This window comes from Lissotriton vulgaris, chromosome 4_1 (assembly GCF_964263255.1).
Source record: "Lissotriton vulgaris chromosome 4_1, aLisVul1.2, whole genome shotgun sequence".
NCBI classification, from domain to species: Eukaryota; Metazoa; Chordata; class Amphibia; order Caudata; family Salamandridae; genus Lissotriton; species Lissotriton vulgaris.
The window spans coordinates 2,080,501,581-2,080,523,634 of record NC_141691.1 but is presented as its reverse complement, the minus strand read 5'-3'; the positions used below and the strand labels follow the sequence as shown (position 1 = coordinate 2,080,523,634).

General features: G+C 40.6%; 1 pseudogene across 1 annotated transcript in view; it reads right to left on the bottom strand.

Moving 5' to 3' along the window:
- The window catches only part of LOC147725076 (uromodulin-like), a 221,853-nt pseudogene that overhangs the window by 75,827 nt on the left and 123,972 nt on the right, over window positions 1-22,054 (bottom strand). Inside the window, exon 4 of the transcript XR_015295281.1 lies at window positions 5,232-5,389. The product of XR_015295281.1 is annotated as a uromodulin-like (transcript). The remainder of the gene's footprint in view (window positions 1-5,231; window positions 5,390-22,054) is intronic.

The following is a 22,054-nucleotide window of genomic DNA, read 5'->3' as shown; positions in this document are numbered from 1 at the left end:
CAACACCGGAAGCATGCACTGTCTAAGAAAATTGGGAGGCACTGGGTTGAGTTCATTCTTGCTAAAAGGGCAAAATATTTAGCTGTGGGCTACAGCCAGAGATCTTACAATGATGGTAGTATACATCCCTGACAGTCTATGGCAGATGTCTAGATGTCTAGGCAGACTTCCTCAGCTGCTTCAATGAGGGAAATTCACATTCTGGGTGATGAAGTTGTGCAACGTTTCTTCAAAGTGTGGGGAACTCCAGCTTTAAATCTTTTCACAATGGCTCAAAACACAAAATGCTAAGACTATAAGTCCAGAGATCTACTGCTAGATCAGTGGATAATGCATTTTTGATCAGTTGGTCAAGAATAATACTGTACGTCCTTCCTGCGACTAAGGTATTGAAAAAGCACAAAACTCAGACAAGGTTATTGTAACAGCATCAGAGTGACTAAGCAATTGTGGCACGTACATATATATACATATGCAAAACTCATAATTGCCTAGGTTCAAACAAACAAGCTGACACAAAGGTTGATCAAGCCATTTTAAGTTACCCACATTTCATTTTCAAAAAGACTCAATACCTGAGTACATTTCAACTGTAGGAGCTGTAGTATTTAATGAGCTTTTAGCTTGATGCTCTGTTATGATTTATTACTATAAATGAATATCCTAAAATACAGGAGAAATTATTACTTACTTTTAGTCCTGGTTCTTTGCCATTGGAATCTTCATTTAAGTATTAGCGACCCGCCAACATCCCCAGCTGGGTTATCATGTGCATTTGAAACAGCAACTACTACTTCTTCAGCATCTTCTTTCCCTATACGTACTGCATACATGAACTAACGCTGGAACGTAACTGCCAGTGCAATGCATCATGGGGACTGGATGCTCCTGGAGCTTTAAAGGGGCAGAAGTCTATTTCCATGTCTTCCCAATGTTAACCTATCAGGCTACAGTTCCCTCTCAGTGGGTGCTGCAATGCAGTTTTAAAATAGCCTTTATTGGTCTCCCAACTGTTTATTTTCAAGAAAAATGTGGCCTTAGATAGGCTTCTAAAGGATGCTGGTCATCTTATAGACATATTAATTTAATTTAATTTCAATTTTAATTGCGGGTTTATATAGCGCTAGGAATCGACTCCCGGAGGAGTATCTCCACGCTTCGACCGCTGGGGAACCCGTCCTGGCTCACCCTGAGAGATGGTCCTTGATGGGTATCTCTAAGGTGCGACCAAGCATCCCCGGCGGTCTGGGGGGGCCGTTGTGAAGATGAGGCAAGCTTATGCCCAGAGTTGCCGAGTGTGTTCTCTGACTAGAGTAGGCACCGAGGCGAGAATTATCGAGTCCGCTGACCCTGGTCCACGACCCTGCCGCGTCGGTAATCGAACCCTGGTCCCGGGCCGTCCTCTGCTTACGGGTCTGCCGCCTCTAACCAGTGAGCCACACTTCTCCATATGGATAAAAGAACTCTGGCTGTATAATTCTATAGAAAGATATTTAAAATGAAGGGTTCTGGGATCATGCAAGTAGCAGGGCATTATTCTAATGTTGATAGCTTTCAATGAAGATCTTATGATGCAGAATATATGTTCCGGGATCCCGCAAGTGGGAAGAACTATTCAATACGTACGATTTTTGGCAATTCTTCTAAAGAAATTGTCATGAACTTCACATCTTGAAGAGGCACACGTGGGTAAATCTCCTAAGCCCCAGAGGAATAATATGTAGCATACCCTATTCGGAGACAAGGATGACGAGCAAGTGTTCTTTCACCACCCTCCACAACAATTTAGGTTTATTCAGGTAAAGAATGTTAGGTGCCAGGCAACCCTGACAGAGTAACTCTTATCTACAGGGGGTGTATTGTGTGTAGACACAGAACCCCATCCTTGCCTGTCGAGAGAGAAGACACACAGTTTTAATGCTTTACAGCAGCACCAAAAAGGGGATATGTGCTTTCTTTCCAACAAATCCCTCCAAAGATTTCCTTAACCTAGGTCTTCCATTCAGTGGACAGCACTTGAATTTACCTGCAGGAGTGGCAAGTTCATTATAGAAAGAAGTGATGCAGTAGTGCCCGGAGCAGGAAATTGGGAGTGAGTGCTATTCTCTGTACTTTCTAGTTCCAAATAAGGACATTGGTCTAGGTCTGATCATGGACTTCAGGGTTTTGAAATTTTACCTGTGAAGGAAAATGATGCTATCCCTGTTTCAATTGTTTTTGTTCTGAAAGTGGAAGACTGAATGGTGTCCCTTAACTTTCAGGATGCGTACATCCACCTACAGCTCTGGCAGCTGTACAACAGATACCTGAACCTCATTGAAGGATCCACCCACAATGCTTCTATTTGGACTGATATCGGCCCCAGGGTCTTCACCAAGTAGATGGTGATGGCACATCTGCACTCAGTTTCCAGTAACCTGGGTGATTGGCTGCTCATGGTGGGCATGCTGCAGTTGATGTCAGACCATCTGAAGACTAATGTACCTCTGCTGTTTGACTTGGGCTGTTCCATCAACCTTCCCAAGTTGCACCCACAGTTGTCTCAACACTGCTGTTCATAGGGACAGTAGTCGTCATAATACCTATATTGTATTTTATGTTCCTGTAAGATAAGAGGCATTTTAGATATGATTTCAATGATTTGGAAGGACCTTGTGTTCCATCCCATATTGTTCTTCATCTTCTAGACCTGCTACCTTCCTACTGGTCTCCCAAGCATGCTGGCCCATCAGAGCTTTCCAGTGGTGCTTCTGTCTGCAGTTGTTCCAACATGAGTCCCTCTGACGAACACCAAAATGGTCTCTCCAGATACTGTGTCAGATAATGTCTAGTGTTTGGTGGGGGAGAACCTGCCCACCGCTAGCAGTTGCCACAGTAGTGATGAATGCCTCCATATTAGGGTGGGGTGCGCACCTGGAGATTAAAGGCTGCCCTTCCTTCACATCGCTTGGCTCAGTTCTCTCTAGAGACCATAAAAGTACACATTTTCATTTAAATAAACATGAAAGCGTGGGTTCCTATCTTACCTGTATGGAGGCTTTGCGTCTCTGGGCCTGAGTGAAGGTGGATGCAACTGGCTGCTTGCCAACTATATGGCAGGCTCCCTGAACATAGGAGGTGACAGCCTAAGTCTATGTCATCTTGCCAACCATGAGTGACATATACATCAGGAGGTGGTTCAGGACATCTTATTTCTCCACAGTTCTATGCCCTCTAGTTACCATTGCAGGAAATCTTGAGGAATATGTTACATTTGACGAAGATTTTACCTCTTCATAATGTATTTCTCCTCAAACCATTGAGTCCTTGAATATTGAGGAAGCTGCTGCAGGGCAGGTTTCAAGGTTTTTTTACTTCGGGCTGACAAAAGAGGATGTGGTATGCAGACCTTCTGAAACTCTTCTTGCCAAACTCAACAACATCTCCTATGTGGACGACACCCAATTCATTCTCTTGCTCACTGAAAACCCAGCATCCACCAGAACCAAGTTCAGTAACGCAATGACAAACATCGCAGGCTGGATGAAGGCCAACTGACTAAAGCTGAACTTGGACAAGGCGGAGGTGCGTATCTTCGGGAGGAACACCTCATTGTGAGGTGACACCTGGTGGCCCACCAAACGCGTATCCACACCCACCCGGACCAACCTAGCTAGCAACCTCTGGATCATCCTGAATGGAAAACTCTCAATGCAGCACCAGGTCAACTCAGTATCCTCCTCCTGCTTCCACATCCTTCATAAGATCTTCAGATGGATCCCCATCAACACCAGGAAAACAGTCATGCAAGGCAGCCGACTCAACTACAGAAATATATCAACACTAGACCCTCCACACAGCTCCTCAAATGACTCAAAACCATACCGAACACAGCAGCCAAACTCATCCTCAACCTTACCAAATGGACCAGCATCACGCCCAACTCAGTATCCTCCACTGGCTCCCTGTCCAGAAGAGATGTCTGTTCGAAATGTTATCACCATGCCTTCAAAGCCCTCCCAAACCAAGAACATGCTTTTTTCAACTACATCCTGAGCTTCCGCCAACCCTCCAGACAACTGTCCTCTGCCTCTCCCGCTCTTATCCACATCCCCAGAATCCACAAAAGCCACAGCGGTGGTCATTCCTTCTCCTACTTTGCCACCGAGTACTGGAACGAATTCCCCCTACACCTCCGAACTGCACATTCACTATCGGACTTCAGAAAGGGACTTAAGACCTAGCTCTTCGACATAGGCCCATGACACATCAACACCTGGATACCCCCACACACCGGGTGATTAGCAGCACTTTAAAAATACTGTTTGATTTGATTTGAAGATCAGATCTTTGATGGTTATGTGGGCAAGAAGAGCAAGACTTTCCAGAAGAGGAGTCCATCATGATGGATTGTCCTCTTCATTGCTATAAAAAAGGATCCACCAGAAGGAATTCAGGCTCATTCCAATAGAGTAAAGACTTCTACCCTAGCACTGCCCACATGAGAGCCCATTTCAGATATATGTTGCATGGTGACCAGATCTTCCCTTCACATACACATTTACAAAGCATTACAGCTTGGATCGCACAGTTTGAACAGATTGCCATTTTGATTGTTAAATGAACCAGGATTTCCTTGCCTTACTACTCTTCGAGACCTACCCCTAGGAGAGGGTGCTGCTCAGTATCTATTGAGAATGGGAGCAATCTGTGGTAAAAGTATCCATAATAATAAAAAGTAACTTCCCTACGGTACCAATCTTCCTAGTGTATACTCTGCCTGTAGATTCCTCACCATTGTACCTACCCCCACAACTCAAAGCATTTTCATAGGCATCTGTTGAATAAAAAGGCTGTATTTTCTATTATTCACTTTTGAGTCATGCTGACCATGCATTGTTATTGCCTCTTTTAAGACTGACCAACCACATTAATTTTCCTTTGTATTTTTTTTTTACTATTGAGTAGAAGCAATATCGGCTACCAATCTTGAAAAACTACTGTCCGTAGACTCCTGAGAAGACCCTCTCTTGCCATTCCACATATTGCACAATGCCTGTAGAAAATGCTTCATATAAACATAATGGAACAAAACAAAACAGAACAAAGCAGAAAGAAAAAGTAAGGGCAAAAAAGAAACTCAGAGTAAAAATATTTAACAAAAAGCATGAGATCGACAATATTCATGGATGTATTTGTGGATTGGTGGAAATCATTCCTTTCTGCATTCAGCACTTCCCATGGGTACTTACATAAGAAGAGGATGTAGCGCCGTGAGCAGGCTGGTCTGCATTGTCAAGTTATATGTACATGAGAAGTTGAACCTCAGGCTGCTGCTTATTATAATCCCACTTGCATCATCAGGGGGAATATAGAGGACATTTGAATAAGTCACTGTCTTGTCATATATCTAAAACAGAAATTACAGCAATAGAGACACTAAAAATGACTGTTTCAAGAAATATAAGACAAACTTCTACATATGTTCCTAATTTCTTTTGTTATCACAATAAAAAGTCTATCATTGAGTGAAAATACAATTTTAATTATAAAAAAAGTAATTAACAACTTTTAACCAAAAATAGATGACATTTACAACCATTAAAATTAAACTAACTAATATAATTTACGAAAAGACCAACTTCTGTAATGGCATTTTACCACTACCCCAAGTCTGAAAGGAGGGCAAGACATTAATACATATATATATATATATATATATATATATATATATATATATATATATATATATATATATATATCTCATCAGTGATGTCACTGACTATGTCATGACTGATTTAATATGTGACATCATCAGCAGTGGATTGCGGGCCCGTGAGTTATAGTTAGTAGAACTAACTATAATGTGGGAATTTCAATGGTTTTGTACGAGTGAAATGTCCAACTAACTATAACACCCCTGAAACCTGTGAGTTTTTTCAGTGAATTCCTGAGGTTTTTTAAATGCTAATTCCTAATTATAACAAGTCTGAAACCTATGTTTTTTTCATTGAATTTCAACTGTTTTTTAAATGCTAATTCCAAACTATAACATATCTGAAACCTATGGTTTTTCAGTGAATTTTAAAGGTTTTGTAAATGACAATTTTTAAATATATTTATTCTTATATTTATTTTTTTGATACTGATTTACTATTTTTTTTAAACTCTTTATTTGTAGATATTGTATTTTTTAAATTACATTACATTGATTGGCCCCCCTTCCTTCTACTTTTTTTGGGCCCTAGACCCCATCCCTAGTGCCTGACCCGCAAATCTAAATGTATTCTTTTTTTTTATAGGAAGGGGATTCCTATGGAAGTAAATACAAGTTACTTGTAAGTATGCTAAGAACTACTTTTCAGGGTCAGTGCTGGGCTAAAGGATGCAGCACTGGTTTCTCTCCTGATAACAGGTGAGTAAATTGGAATTCATTGTTTGGATGATTTTAGGTGAATATTTTAAAGTTCCAAAACTCCACACTAAGAAGAATTTTCAAGTGAAAGCAGACAATATTAGCCTATGAAAGGAAATTCACTTAGCAGGTAAATAGTGTTATCGTTACCTTTTCTTACTCAGTGGTGGATCCTGTATCCAGCACTGCTACATCTCCTCTAAACAGTTGAAAGAATGCAAATTACCAAAGACGCGCGGAAGCCCATGTCTCTTTTTTTTTTAATATCACTAGAATGTGCGGATCATAGGCGCACCCCGCGATTTTAGCAAAATAAAAAAAATAGGGGTTCTTGAGGGACCCCCTGAGCACACCGAGAGGATCAGGGAGTGTCTACCCTCTACCTCTTCACGTTTTAAACACACATTTCACACGCTTCTTTAGCCTCCCTTCTACCGATGCATAACATGGCTGCCAACAGTTTCTAGTTTCGAATGTTGACAACCACTTGACAGCCAATTAGCATTCAGCGCGTGATCGGAAGGGTGCGCTTATGGTACGATGACAATAAGCGGAGTATCCGTATTCAATTTTTTTATGAGAAGGAAGCCGTGTAGCCCCCCTCCCGTAGCCAATTCCGGTCACAGAGGTCCCCAGCGCCCGGGGCATGGCAAATTATATATTATTATTTTATGGAGGATGGATGCAGAGCCCCCCTCCTTAAGCCACTTCAAGGCCCCGGCGACCCCATTCCCCGGGGACGGCCTTTTTCTTTTATTTATTTTGCCCATCACTGTTGGGGACCATGGGAGGTTCTCCAATTCCCCCACTGCCCTGCCGACCTCCTGCGAGAGCCGTTGTTCTTTTGACATCTGAACTCCATCTGTGTATGTACCCCCTAGGAGTTCCCTTCACTTTGCGCATGCATGTTTGTGGTAGCACATCCGTGTTAATGTTACACATGCGCACAATACATCCCACCGTCTGGCTATGTACCCCTAACGTACTTCATTTTATTTGTGCATGCTCAATTACCACATGCCCAATCACAGCTCTCATACCCAGTGACATCATGCTCAACCAATCATCGTTCTGCAAAGCATTAATAACCTGCTAACCTTCTCAAACTTTTCCTATTCCGCAGTCACAGCCATTGATAGTGTTCGTATCCACTTCTTCGTAGGTGAGCAATGTTTTTTAAGAGTAAATACATTAATTAATCTGAACGATCTTTAAATACAGTGTAAATGCAAATTTTTGTTCAATTTGGCAATGCTGTTTTTAAGCACGCTTTCCTGCTTTTTTATATCGTTAAAGTTGACTTCGTAACTTTTGTTTATTTGTAAATCACTTAATCCTGCTATGTCTCTTTAATTTGCCAAGCGCCACGTGCCCCTTACCGCAGCAGTGTGCTACGTGGTGTTCAAGTTAATGCGATGTAATTTTTCTCGTGTAAGTAGTGCGTCACGTGCCCCATGCATTGCAAAAGTAATGTTTTTGGCAATAGTGTAGTTTAACACAGTTTCCAGCTCCTCTATGTCGATTAACTTGCCTTGGTAGCCGCTACTTCTGGGCAAATCACTTAATCCTGCCGCCTTTAATGTTTTAAGTAGTGCGCCATGTGCTACTTCCTCCACATGCACTGCACATGTAATCTATTACCAATGTTGTATTTTAGCAAGCACTTTTTTTTAATAACGTTAAACTAGATTTCTTATTGTTTGTGCTGTGCAAATCACTTAATCCTGCAACGTTTCTTTAATTTGCCTAGCGCCACGTGGCCGTTCTCGCAGTAGTGTGCTATGTGCTGTTCAACTTAATGCGATGTAGTTTTTCTCGTGTAAGTAGTGCGTCACGTGCTCCATACATTGCAAAAGTAATGTTTTCGACAATAGTGTATTTTAGTATGGTTTCCAGCTCTTGTATATCCAATACCTTGCCTTGGTAGGCAATCTTATTGGGCAAATCACTTATTCCTTCCGCCTTTAATTTTTTTTAGTTCGCCACGTGCTACTTCCTCCCCATGCACTACACATGTAATCGATTGACCAATGTTGTATTTTAGAACGCTCCATGTTTTTTTAATAATGTTAAACTTGATTTGCAATCCTTTGTTCTATGCAAATCAGTTAATCCTGCCACGTTTCTTTAATTTGCCAAGCGCCACGTGCTGTTCAACTTAATGTGATGTAGTTTTTCTCGTTTAAGTAGTGCGTCACGTGCCCCATGCATTAAAAAAGTAATGTTTTTGGCAATAGTGTATTTTAGCACGGTTTCCGGCTCTTATACCTCCAATATCTTGCCTTGATAGGCGATGTTTCTGGGCAAATCACTTAATCCTGTCGCCTTTAATTTTTTAACTAACGTGCCACGTGCTGCTTCCTACCCATGCAATGCACATGTAATCGATTGGCCAATATTGTATTTACATGTACGTCTAGTACATGGAACCCCCTCTAGGACGTATCGCCTTGTCATACAGAGCCGTTTGCCTGTGTAACTTGAAGGGCTAATTTTAACTCTTTTTGAACACTTTGCCTCTCATTCCGGTAGCGATCGGAACATTGATTGGAATTAATTTCCATTGTGGTATTTTTTAACTAAATCCACATACCTACATTGAGGCATTAACTGGAATAATTGGGCACACCATTGACGGGTCGCCTACATTTACTGCTGGGACGCACCTTTCCCATTTCAACTCTGTTACATCCCCGCCCATCCTGTCCAGTCCTGAAGAAGACCCGTAGCAGAGGTGTCAATCCTCCGTCAACTGCGCCAGGGTCGAAACGTCGACGGTTTTTCTCCCCGTTGTTTGGGGCCTGCACCCTTCTTCTTTTGCCCCCTCCCAGTTCATATTGAATGTCTGCATGAATGCAGTTTTGATTTTTGATATAACGGTATTGTGGGCAGGCTCTTTGTTGTTCCACTAGAATATTCGAATTTTAGTTGAACTCAAATCATGTGAATTCTCCTTTTTGAATCTTGCCTTCTCTTTTTTCTCCACTTGAGCACCTACCTTACACCCTTGCTGCACCTGGCAGTTTCTCTTATTTTTCCCAAATAATTTTTCATGTTTTTTTTTACATGCTGTAAATAAATTGTTCAAATTTGAATCACCTAAAGATTAATTCTTTAAAAATCATGTTGGGTACTAACAAATGGTATATGCATCTGGCTGCTGAGTGTGTTTTTTTATCTCCTTCCTTTTAGGATTTAATTCCACAACGAAAAACAATAATTCATTTATTGATTTGCGATTTAAGTGATGTCTAGGACCACTTTGTTTTCCTTTACCAATATTGTATTTAAGCACGCTCTCCAAGTTTTTTAATAACCTTAAACTTCATGTGTTCCCTGTTCTATCTTATTACACAGATGTCTCAACCATCGGACGAACTCCTCGCCACAAGCTGTTTATTCCTGCCCATGCACTATACCAAATGCTGCTCATCAACTCGACACACAAGATCCACTGACTACTCTCCATATGTTATCAGCCGAAAATTGCAATGGACCTAATGGAGTTATCTGGTTTGACTTCAACATTTCGTGATAGAAAAGCATTCTGAAATAAGCATTTGTGTATTTCATGTGTTTCCAGACAGATAACTGAACTATTGTCATGTTATATTAGAATTAGTGGCCATCCTCATATCGACAAAACGGAAAAAAAGCAAGTCCTCCCAATTTTATTGCTCAAATATGTCATTTGAAATTGAACAATATATGAATTATAATTTTTCTTGCTTCTATAAATATTTTATAAAATATAAATCTAAGTCTTATAGACGTTTGTTTCTGAAACCCATATGTTTCTCATTTAAATATTCGTTATATGTTTTCAGCCTGCACTTCAGATACAATCTGAAAATGTTGTTTTGAAATATTTTATTTGAAGACGTGTCTTTCAATTTTTCTTGATTTTTTTTAATCAATTTCTAGATCATGGAAGTCCAAAAAGGGTTCTATCCGATCAAAGCCAGGAGTTTATGAATGAAGTGAGTGACCAATCTCGGCCTAACATTTGTATAATGCAATGCTATTTCCTATTTTGCATGCCAAATATAACCTCTGATGATTGCTTTTCAAACTCAATCCTATTGAGCACAATTTTTTTTATGTACATTAAATTTAAGCTTGGACATCTCTACAACATATACATTTTTAACTCTTTTTTCGTTTTGCAGAATGTTTCATAAGTCAGCAGCAAATTGCTGAAATTGAAGAAAGTATATCCTCCCGTTCCAGCTCATTTCACCGATGTCTCAAATATGGCATGAACTAGTTGTGTGAATCCAGAGAGATTCACACATTTTTAACTGACAACTTTAAGGTAAATACTCACAATACGACTACTCAACGAAGTTAAAAAGTAACGGATATAAGTACTTGAGGGGTTTTCGGTGGCAGATAATCTCCAATTCACACTTGTATGGATGGGTCTGAGACAGGGTGGATCTCTGTATAACTAATGGATGATTAGGTATTAGGATGGCATACAGAGCTCCCAACCTTCTTACTTTTTCTCTTAAAGGGTTCCAAATTGGGGACGAATATTAGGCTGTGCAATAGAGGTTGACGGTGTTGCTCCACTGATACTTAGGCCTCCTCATGAAGCAGGAGGAGCCTCTCTCAATCTCTTTGACTCTTCCCTTGCAAAGTTGACCGGATCCTTAGTCTGCAAGTGCTTCCACATACTTGCAGTTCCACACCAGTCCTCTTTATTGGGGTCTCCTCTTGAAAGCAGTCTTGCAGATGCGGCAAGTAACTTTTCTTGCATTCACCTTTTTTAAGACTTGTGAAAATGTATTTCAAAACATACAATAAATACAGTGTCACTATGCATTGTGTCAAATGCTTTATTAAAAATATGCAGAAAATGTTCCCTTTAATTGTTGATAAGGTCTTTACAAGAGAATTTGAAAGGAGAAAGTAGGAGATGAATAACAGAGGTAGGAAATTATTTCTCAAAATGCAAAAATCGATAAAAAGGGTGGACCAAAGTCTGCATGTACAATGGCCAGTGGAAACGTTTTGGGAGCGAGTACATCCAAGGTCAAGTAAAGAGATTTGATTGATAAGGCATAGCAAAGGAGATGGCAACAACGGGGAGGAAGGTCCATGGGTGGTGGAGGCTGGGTTTGTAAATCTGCTCCATCTATAACTTTCTATCACAGTTTTAATGTCGTTTTCTCTCTCTTTCTGTCTCTCACATCGTTTCTATTTTCTCTTTTAAAGTTATGAACGCTGTTGTCCACTCTGACGTGTAGAACCAAAGCGGAGTTCAAGTTGTGAACTCTGTTGTTCACAGTAAGCAGAGCGGCCCAGATATACAATGCCTCAGAATAAATTCATTAGAAATAAAAGAGCTTATTTACAAACCCCTTGCGCCACTTTTGCGTCACTTTCAACATCAGGAAATTAACACAAAAGTGGCACAAGAGTTTTGTAAATAACCCCTAAAAAATATTGTCCTGCATATTGATTTGATCTCTCACCTAATTCTGTCTCATCTCTGAATTAAAGACTTGTTCATCTCTTATATAAATATGATGCAGTAGGCATTTCTATACAAACACTGTTTGAATGCAAGCCTATAAGATAAATGAAATCTATCAGTCACACTGCAAACATTAAAAAAACTATAAATATCGTCAAATGTTACTTTAACTTGTAATGTTTGACCTCATTTAGTCACATGGATCTAATTTTAAACACTAATTTTCTTTTTTGTTTTGCAGATTAACTACAGTACTTCTTTTGGAGTCCATATTATGTGTTGTTTATTATATTGTTTTGTTAGTTATGGTTCTAGGTATTTATTGTATTGTTATCTTTAAGTTATAGTTCCAGTTATAGTTTTAATAAAAGTTAATTAAAAAAGTACATACGTCTGTTTTTTTTGTGGGGGTAGCAGTCATCAATAGAAATTATATTTATAATTTAAAGTATAATTCTGAGGCTAACTCATTAGCAACATAGGGTGGTGAACTTCTAACCTCTGTGCTCACGTAAGTGTTCCATGAACTGTTACTATGGTAACAGGCAGAAAGCCGTTTGGGGTAGGGTTAAACGTTACTGGCTGTAAAAAAAACGTTATATTTACCCAGGATCTTCTACATGGCAGAAAGGAAAACCAAGTAAAACAAAACACTGTGTACCAGATTTACAACGCCCTTGCACCACTTTCGCGTCCAACCCCCCCTATAACATGACAACTATGTGGGCCTCATCGACCCCCCTCAAGCCCCGGGAACCACCACCGCCTGAAATTTGTATATTATGAGAGGTAAACTGTGTGGCCTATGTTTATATTTATTCACATGCCACCTTGCGTGATGCACCAGTAGGATGCAGGAGGCCTTCAGCCCCAGGAGCAGCAGCATCAACCTGACCGAAACCCGGGATAAAAGCTGAAAGATCGGAATCGGAGCCTGAATATCCTGAACCCGCTGTTCGGAGGGAAAAACCAGAAACTGCGCCAAGTCCAGAAACCGCTCTGATGAAGAGGAGCTTCTGAGAGGGGCACAGGTGCGACTTTGGCACGTTGATGGACAACCCCAGCAGATGCAGGAGGTCGGCCGTAGGTTAGAGGGGGGAGACGACTGTCTGGGGCGAGCCTGCCTTCAACAACCAGTCGTCGAGATAGGGGAAGACTGGAACCCCTGATGTACGCAGATAAGTGAATAAACATGTGAATAAATCGGTTTCTACTTTTCTACAAGACTATAGAATGGTTTACATAAACCACAACAATCTGCGTTTCAATATGCATGGCATCTATAGAAGAGATAGTGTACATTTTACAGATGAAGGAAACCTAGTCTTCCTCATGATCTTTAGACTATGCATCGGTACTTACTTGTAAGTACTAAAATCACTCAATAAACACAAGGGCTCTATGTAGAGCCACCCAACATCTGTACATATAAGCTTGATGTATATCTAAAAAATACATGCTTCGTTCTTTTTCAGCGACAAAATGAGCGGATCCTATGCGCATCTCATGAGACCCCCTGAACAGGCCTAGGGGGTCAGGGTGTGTCTACCCTGCCCTTATTCACATTTTGCACACATATTTCACTGACTTCCTCAGCCTCGCTTCTACTGAGGCACAAAATGGCTGCCAACAGTTCCTGGTTTGGAATGTTTACAACCGCTTAACAGCCAATTAGAATTGAGCGTGTGATCGGGACGGTCCACTTATGCTACGATGACAATACTCGCACAATCTGCCGATCCACCGCGCCCATAGATATATAAATTACTTTAACTGCAATTTTCTCAAAAACTACTGAACAAATTGGCACCAGATAGACAAAAGGCACAAGTCGGAACTTAGGACTACCTCTCTGCCAAATTTGGTGTAATTCCGTTCAGCTGTTCAGGCTGTAGCCGTGTCTAAAGGTTCTATGGGAAATTGCTTGAGGAAAACACGTTTTTGGACCACCCTTTTTTTCTCAGCCCCCGCTTCACCAATCACCCCCAAACTTTCAGGGAAGGAGCAGAACTGAGCTGGCCAAACGTTTGATAAATTTCAAGAAGATTCATCAATTGACCCCAAAGTTATTGACAATAGAATGTTGCGGTTTTCCTATGTTATAGGTCCTAACTATAACTACCTACTGGCTATATATTACCTACTGGCGGTCGCCAGTAGGTAGTTATAGTTAGGATCTACTTTCCATAGGAAATCTGCAACATTCTATTGGGAATAACTTTGGCGCCGGTGCACGAATCTTCGCGAATTTCTCAAAGAAGATGGCCCGCTCCGCTCCGCTCCTTCCCTGAAATTGTGGGGGGGATTCGTCAAGCGGGGGCCGAGATAAAAGGGGGGTCCCAAAACGTGTTTTCCCCATGTTAATTTCCATGGGGCGGTTGGACTCACTTTTAGCCCGAACGGCTGAATGGATTTCCACCAAACTTGGCAAAATTGTAGGGACTGGTACCCCGATGTGCCTTTGCTATGTCTCAAGATATATGCTCCAGTGGTTTTTACGAAAATTAACTTTGAAAAATATATATTGGGTTACATTGGGCTATATATATGTTAGAGCCCAAATGTAGCCAAATGTAGCCCAATGTAGCCCAAAGATGGCCACCAGAGACAAAAAAAAACAAATGTAGCCCAAATATCAGCCAGATGTAGCCCAACTATAGCCCAATGGCAGAATGTCCCAGAGTGTTCTAAAGAACAACTAGAGCGCTAACAGTCTTACTTATGACAAAAGTATGGCACACCTGAAGTCATCTTGATTGGAATAAAGTGTTAACACTTAAAACATTTAATTTGCAAAGGAACAAAATGAGGGGGTTCATTTTGCCATAGAAGTTATGATTAGTGCTGAAGAAAGAAAAATTAGGGCACATTTTGAGTGACTTCTCAAATCCTCTTATATTTCATTAAAAAAATTCTGATATGCAGTCTTCCAAGATGGCCACCAGAGACAAAAGAGCCCAAATGTAGCCCAAATATCAGCCAGATGTAGCCCAACTATAGCCCAATGACAGAATGTCCCAGAGTGTTCTAAAGAAAAACTAGAACGCTAACAGTCTTACTTATGACAAAAGTATGGCACACCTGAAGTCATCTTGATTGGAATAAAGTGGTAACACTTAATACATTTAATTTGAAAAGGAACAAAATGAGGGGTTTCATTTTGCCATAGAAATTTTATATTATATATATATATATATATATATATATATATATATATATATATATATATATATATATATTCACTGAAAAAACCATAGGTTATAGACCATATATAGTTAGGAATTAGCATTAACAAAACCTTATTTTACTCACACAAAACGATTGAAATTCGCATATATAGTTAGTTGCAGTAACTATATATTGCGCACCCGCAATCCGCTGCTGATGATGTCACATATTACATCATTCATGACATGGTCAGTGACATCATTGATGACATCACTGATGACATCATCCAGTGACTGTATGTTTCTGTCATCAGTGAAGTCACTGACCATGTCATGAATGATGTAATATGTGACATCATCAGCAGTGGATTGCGGGTGCGCGAAATATATAGTTAGTGCAACTAACTATATATGGAATTTCACTGGTTTTATGTCAATAAAATGTCCAGCTAACTATATATGGTCTATAACCTATGGTTTTTTCAGTGAATTTTCAAGGTTTTGTAAATGCAAATTCCTAACTATATATGGTCTATAACCTATGGTTTTTTCAGTGAATATATATATATATATATATTCACTGAAAAAAACATAGGTTTCACACCAGTTCTAGTTAGGAATTAGCATTTAAAAAACCTATTAAATTCACTGAAAAAACCATAGGATTCACACCAGTTATAGTTAGGTGGAAATTTTACTCGCATAAAACCATTGAAATTCCCACGTTATAGTTAGTTGGACTCACTATAACTTGCGCGTGCAATGCACTGCTGATGACGTCACATATTACATCACTCATGACATGGTCAGTGACATCACTCATGACATCACTGATGACATCATCCAGTGAATGTGTATCTTTCTGAAAAATAAATATTTTTTATATATGTATATCTAAAGGTTGATGGAAGAATAAATGGGTAAATAAATGTCTAAATGGATGTTTTTTTGTGTAACATTGATTGGTTAACTGACTTATTAAATGTATCTTAGTGAATACATATATTAGCGAGTAATGTTTAAATATTTAAATATCTGTATCTGTGTCTCACTTTGTGTATAAGTGGCTGCATGGGTTGGTGAGTAGCTACATGACTGTGTTTATGGGTTATTAGTTGTTTTTTGAGTATCAGTATCAGTGTCTGTATGGTTCGGTGGGGGATATTACTTAGAGCACAGATGCATGAATGAGTGACTCACTATTTGAATGTATTTTGAAGACAGCATGTGTGCAAGACTGTATGGGTGGATGATTGTGTGTATGGGTGGGTTAGTGAGTATGTGTTTTTATAATTGATTGTTTAAGAGAGTAAATATGTTTCCGTTTCTGTAGAAGTATGTGTAGTGGTGTGTATATAGCAGTAAAATCAAGTAAATGGTTTTTTGATAGTTTATTTGCATGTGTGAATTTGTGTGTGAGTAACTATGTAGATGAGTATTAGTGTGTAACAGGATGTATAGGTGTATGAGTACATATGATGAGTAAGTACATACATGAGTGACTATATAGAACTGTTGGTGAATGAGTGGATGTGTATGTAGATGTTGGAATTACCTAATAAGTTGTTGTAATTGGTATTGGTTTCTCCTTTTTTAAGAAAATGTTAGTTTCTATTTTTGAATGTGTGTGTCAAAGGTTATTTTATGCTGATAGGGGGTCTGCCAGTTTGTCACAAGGATGTTGTCATCAGTGATGTCATTTGAGATGTCATCAGTGATGTCATGAGTGATGTCACTGTCCATGTCATGAGTGATGTAATATGTGACGTCATCAGCAGTGCATTGCACGCGCAAGTTATAGTGAGTCCAACTAACTATAACGTGGGAATTTCAATGGTTTTATGCGAGTAAAATTTCCACCTAACTATAACTGGTGTGAAACCTATGGTTTTTTCAGTGAATATATATATATAGTGAGGACCTAGTTACCATAGGAAAATTGCAGCATTCGATTCCCAATAACTTTGGCCCTGATTGACGAACCTTTGTGAAATTTTCAAAACATATGGACCGCTTCGGTCTGCTCCTATCTTAAAAGTTTCGGGGTGATTCGGCAAGTGTGGTCCGAGAAAAAAGGGAGGTCCCAAAACGTGTTTTCTCCATCAAATGTCCATAGAAAACTTTAGACACAGCTACAGCCCGAACTGCTGAACGGATTTACAACAAATTTGGCAAAAAGGTTGCCCTTGGTTCAGAAAGAGCCCTTTTTGTTAAATGATGTAAATCTGTTCAGTAGTTTTTTAAATATTAATGGAAACAGAAATATATATATATCTGGGCAGAGCCTAACCACATATCTCATCGTGAGATCTGATTGGCTGTCAGCACTTCATCCAAAAAGTGTTGGCAGCCATCTTTCGACCATATACATGATAGCACCTCATTAAAAAGCTTTGCAGTTAATAAAAGGTTTTAAGACTTTAGTTACATTATAAATCATTTGTTGATGGTACCATACTCATTTTAGGAATTGTGGTGTGTTCGAAGGTGATTTTACCATGTGAAAAAGCCTTGTGCTGGGATATCATGAGTCATGTTTGAGCGAAAACTATTTTCTCATGCTTTTCCCACAGAGGTTTGGAAGGTGATCTATAAGCTAAACTGAGAGCATATTTTCTGTAAATTCACATTATCTTTCGCAGTCATGTGAGAATGAAGTCTGACATTCTCAGTAAACATGTACATCCAACAAGGGCAGAGACTGTCATTTGATTCCTTTGTGTTCTACTGCAGCTTCCCAGAGTGTTCTAAAGAACAACTAGAGCGCTAACAGTCCTACTGATGACAAACGTATTGCACACCTGAAGCCATCTTGATTGGAATAAAGTGGTAACTCTTAAAACATTTAATTTAAAAAGGAACAAAATGAGGTGGTTTCCTTTTGCCATAGAAAGTATGATTAGTGCTGCAGAAAGAAAAATTAGGGCACATTTGACTTCTCAAATCCTCTTCTATTTCATAAAAATATTCTGACATGCAGACTGAAAAGTGCACTTTGAATACCAGCAGCAGACTTCCCTGGTGAGCAGTAGCTTTACTACAGTGATCCACTGAGCAACTAGAATGCTAACATTCAGAATTTATGGCAAATGTGTGACACATCTAAATGCCTTCTTGATGGAACCAAAGTAAAAAACTGAAAGTATTTCCTACTGAGGAGACTGCAGTAAATGAAGAAATTAGGAAATTTCATAACAAATAAGTCTCCCAAGATGGCCACCAGAGACAAAAGAGCCCAAATGTAGCAGAAATATTATCCAGATGTAGCCCACGTATAGCTCAATGACAGAATGTCCCAGAGTGTTCTTAAGAACAACTAGAGCGCTTACTGTCTTATTTATGACAAAAGTATGGCACACCTGAAGCCATCTTGATTGGAATAAACTGGTAACACTTAAGACATTTAATTTCAAATGGAACACATCGAGGGGGTTCATTTTGCCATAGAAATTATGATTAGTGCTGAAGAAAGAAAAATTAGGGCACATTTTGAGTGACTTCTCAAATCCTCTTCTAATTCATTTTAAAAATTCTGACATGCAGACTGAAACATGCCATTTTCAAGTATTGGAGTGCTTTGCATGAGCATTGGTTACATCATACAAGAAAAAATTAATTTTGCTTGTAGATATGGGGAGATTAAGTGATTTGACCAGAATCACAGAATGTCGAGCTGAATCAGAAACTCCAACCTGGTTCCCAGTTGCAAAGTATGCAGCTCTGGAAGTAACACCACATCATCTCCCCTAAGTGCAACATTTAATCAAGTGGTCAACTGGATAAAAAAACATAAAGATAACAAATATTTTAAAAGTGCTTTGTCGCTATTTGAAAACTCAGAAAATATGTCCTTATTTTAGTTTTTTAGAGCACTAACCATGATTTTGATGCAATAAGACCCTCTCATATATGTAATTTCTAAAAGATAACATCAGGTGTTACACACTTTTTTAATAAATATAGAATGTTAGCAATCTAGTTGTTCATTAAGATACTGTTGAGAGGCAGAGGCCAGGGGCATGGACTCTGAAAATTGAAGGCAGGTAGGAGAGTGCAGAGGCAACAATTTGACCACACTGGGCAGGCAAGAAGGGCAGTGACAGCACAACAGACTATGGAGGGCAGTGGAAATAGGGGCAGGGGCAACAAACCAACAATACAGGACTGGCAAGAGAAGCTGCTGCAATATAATAGACCATTTTGGGCAGAAGGAAGAGGCAGTGGTAGTATAACCATACATGCCAACAGACCCAATTCACCCAGGAAACATCCAATGTTTTTAAGCCCAAGGCTTTATTTGATCTGTCTCCTGACTACAATCTCCTCTTTTTCAAGGTAAGTCAAAGGGGAAAATCAATACCCCAGTTTTTCTTTCAAAATCTCCCTCTTATCAAGTTCAAAATGTTAGCAAGTATGGTGCATTGGATCATGAAAGGCAGGAGGAATTTGGGTAGGGACATGGACTCGTATAATAGAGGACAGGAGGAACATGGAGAGGTGCACCAAACTGACCCTACGGGGCAGGCATCAGGGTTTGCAGCAGAACAATACACCACACAGGGCATGCAGGACGGGAGTGCAACACAACAATCCATAGAAAGTAATAGGGAGGGGGCAGGATCATGCACATGGACAACAGAAAACAGAGGGGAAAGAGGCAATGGTAGCTAGCTGACCATAATGGACAGACAGGAGATAAGGTTGCAGCATAACAGACCATAAAGGGCAGGAGGGACGGATCAGGGGCATTACAATGGAACAGACTAGACAGGAGGGAGGGAATAGGGGTCTGCACATGGAAACAGAGGGCTGGGGCAAAGGGGCAGGGCAGGAGCAGCAAGATGACCAATGAGGTCAGGCAGTATGGGCACTAGAAGCAAGACACCATGGGGAGCAACAGTGAGACTATAATGGCATACTCACAGACCATGGAGGGAAGGTGGGAGGGGGTCAGGGGAAGCTAGCTGACCACACAGGGAAGGCGGGAGGGGTCGTGGCAGCACAGAAGACCATGCATGGCAAGCGGGAGGGTTAGTGGCAGCACAATGGCTATGATGGGCAAGTAGGAGGGTGCAGGGGCATGCACAAAGGACCATGGAGGATAGAAGGGAGGGTCAGGACCTCAGCACAGAGAGGAGAGTTCAGGGGAAGGGGCCTCACAACAGACCACACAGGGCAGGCAGGAGGAGCAATTGCAGCGCAACAGATCAGGGAGGGTAGAAGCGTGTGGCAGTAAAATGGACCATGGAGAACAGGAGGAAGGGGATAGGGGCATGGAATGTGGACAGGCAGGGTGGAGGTGGCAGAGACAGGTTACAGTCATCTGAAAATGCTAGGCAGGTGGGAGGGGAGTGGCAGCTCAACAGAACCCTCAGAGTAGATAGGAGTGGCAGGTCCATGGAAAATGGTGGGCAAAAAGGATGGAGCAGGGTCATGCACACAGACATCGGAGGGCAGGGGAAGCAGTATAGGGGCAGTAAGCTAAGTACAGAGGCTAAGCAGGAGGTCAATGATGGGGCACAGAATTGGGCAATGGAGGGTAGGAGGAGTGGACTGGTACATCATGCTAAATGGAGGGCAGTGGCAGCACATCAGACCATGCATGGCAGGAGGGAGGAGGCTAGTCCATAGATTCAGACAACAGAGGATAGGGAGGAGGTGGATGGGGCAGCAAGCTAACTTTTCAGAGAAGGTGGGAAGGCCAGTGGCAGAACAATGGCCACACAGGGCGCATAAGGGAGCAGGGACATGAACTTGGACAATGGATGGCTAGGAGGAGGGAAGGCAGGAGCAGCAAGCGTGGGTGGGGGCAGCAAAATGCCAGGCCCTGCTTCCAACCCCCCACCTTCCATTGTGATATGCATCTTACTTAACGTTTAAAAAAAACTAGAAATTTGCTGAACAAAACAAAGATTACAGGGGCGATATAGTTAGACTCAGATTTCACTCATACACAACCAGTGAAATTCAGCAGTTATAGTTATCTGAGCTAACTATAACTTATACCCCCGCAATGTACTCCTAATGACCTCAGACATTACTTCAGTCATGACATGGTCAGTTACACCACTCATGACATCACTCATGACATCTCAAATGAGCTGTGAATAGAATGGAACTATAATCGCTAGAACTTTATTTAGGGTTAGTGTGTGTATACTAACACCCCTTTTTTCTTTTCTTTCGTGTAGGAACCTTTAGAATACGCAACTTGCCCAGATTAATATGGCCGATAGACTTTCACTTTAAAGTAATGTGTAGTCCATTGTTTATGTTGATGTTTCCAATCCTAAGTATGTTTATTATGAATAAGTCACTTTGACAAACATACAGGTATGGCGGGCACGGGTCAAGATATGCGGATATGACATTGTGAGCATATTAACACTTGTTACTTTTCTTTATTGAATCAATTCCTGGATTTTCACATTGTGACTAGGGCAATATGGCTGCCAGCTTTTTGGATTAATTCATTTTTTTTATTTATTTTTAATATTTGTAAAGTGCTGCATATACCCGTAGGGGTCTTGGCGCTAAAAACCAATATTAACTCAGGAAATGTGAGGGGGTAAGCTAGTTAATTAAACAGATATGAGGGGAGAAAAGAAAAGACTAATGAGAGAACAGCCAAGTTTTCAAGAGTTTGCGGAACTGAAGCAGTGTGACACTTTGTCTGATGTTAAGAGGCAGGGTGTTCCAAAGTTTGGGGGCCGCCACCAGAAAGCGTCGGTCACCCCAGGTAACTGTCTTGGTGCGAGGGACGACCAGTTGGCTAAGAGTGGCTGATCGTAAAGCTCTTGTGGGTTTGTAAGGTTGTAATTGGTCTTTTAGAAAATGTGGTCCTTGATTGTTGATTGTTTTGAATACAATGCAGAGGGATTTGAAATGAATTCTTTTTTGCACAGTAAGCCAGTGAAGATCTTTTATATTTTTGGAGATGGAACTTTGTTTTGCCGGAGAGAAGGCGAGCTGCCGCATTTTGTATTGTTTGGAGTTTTGCAATTACTCTGG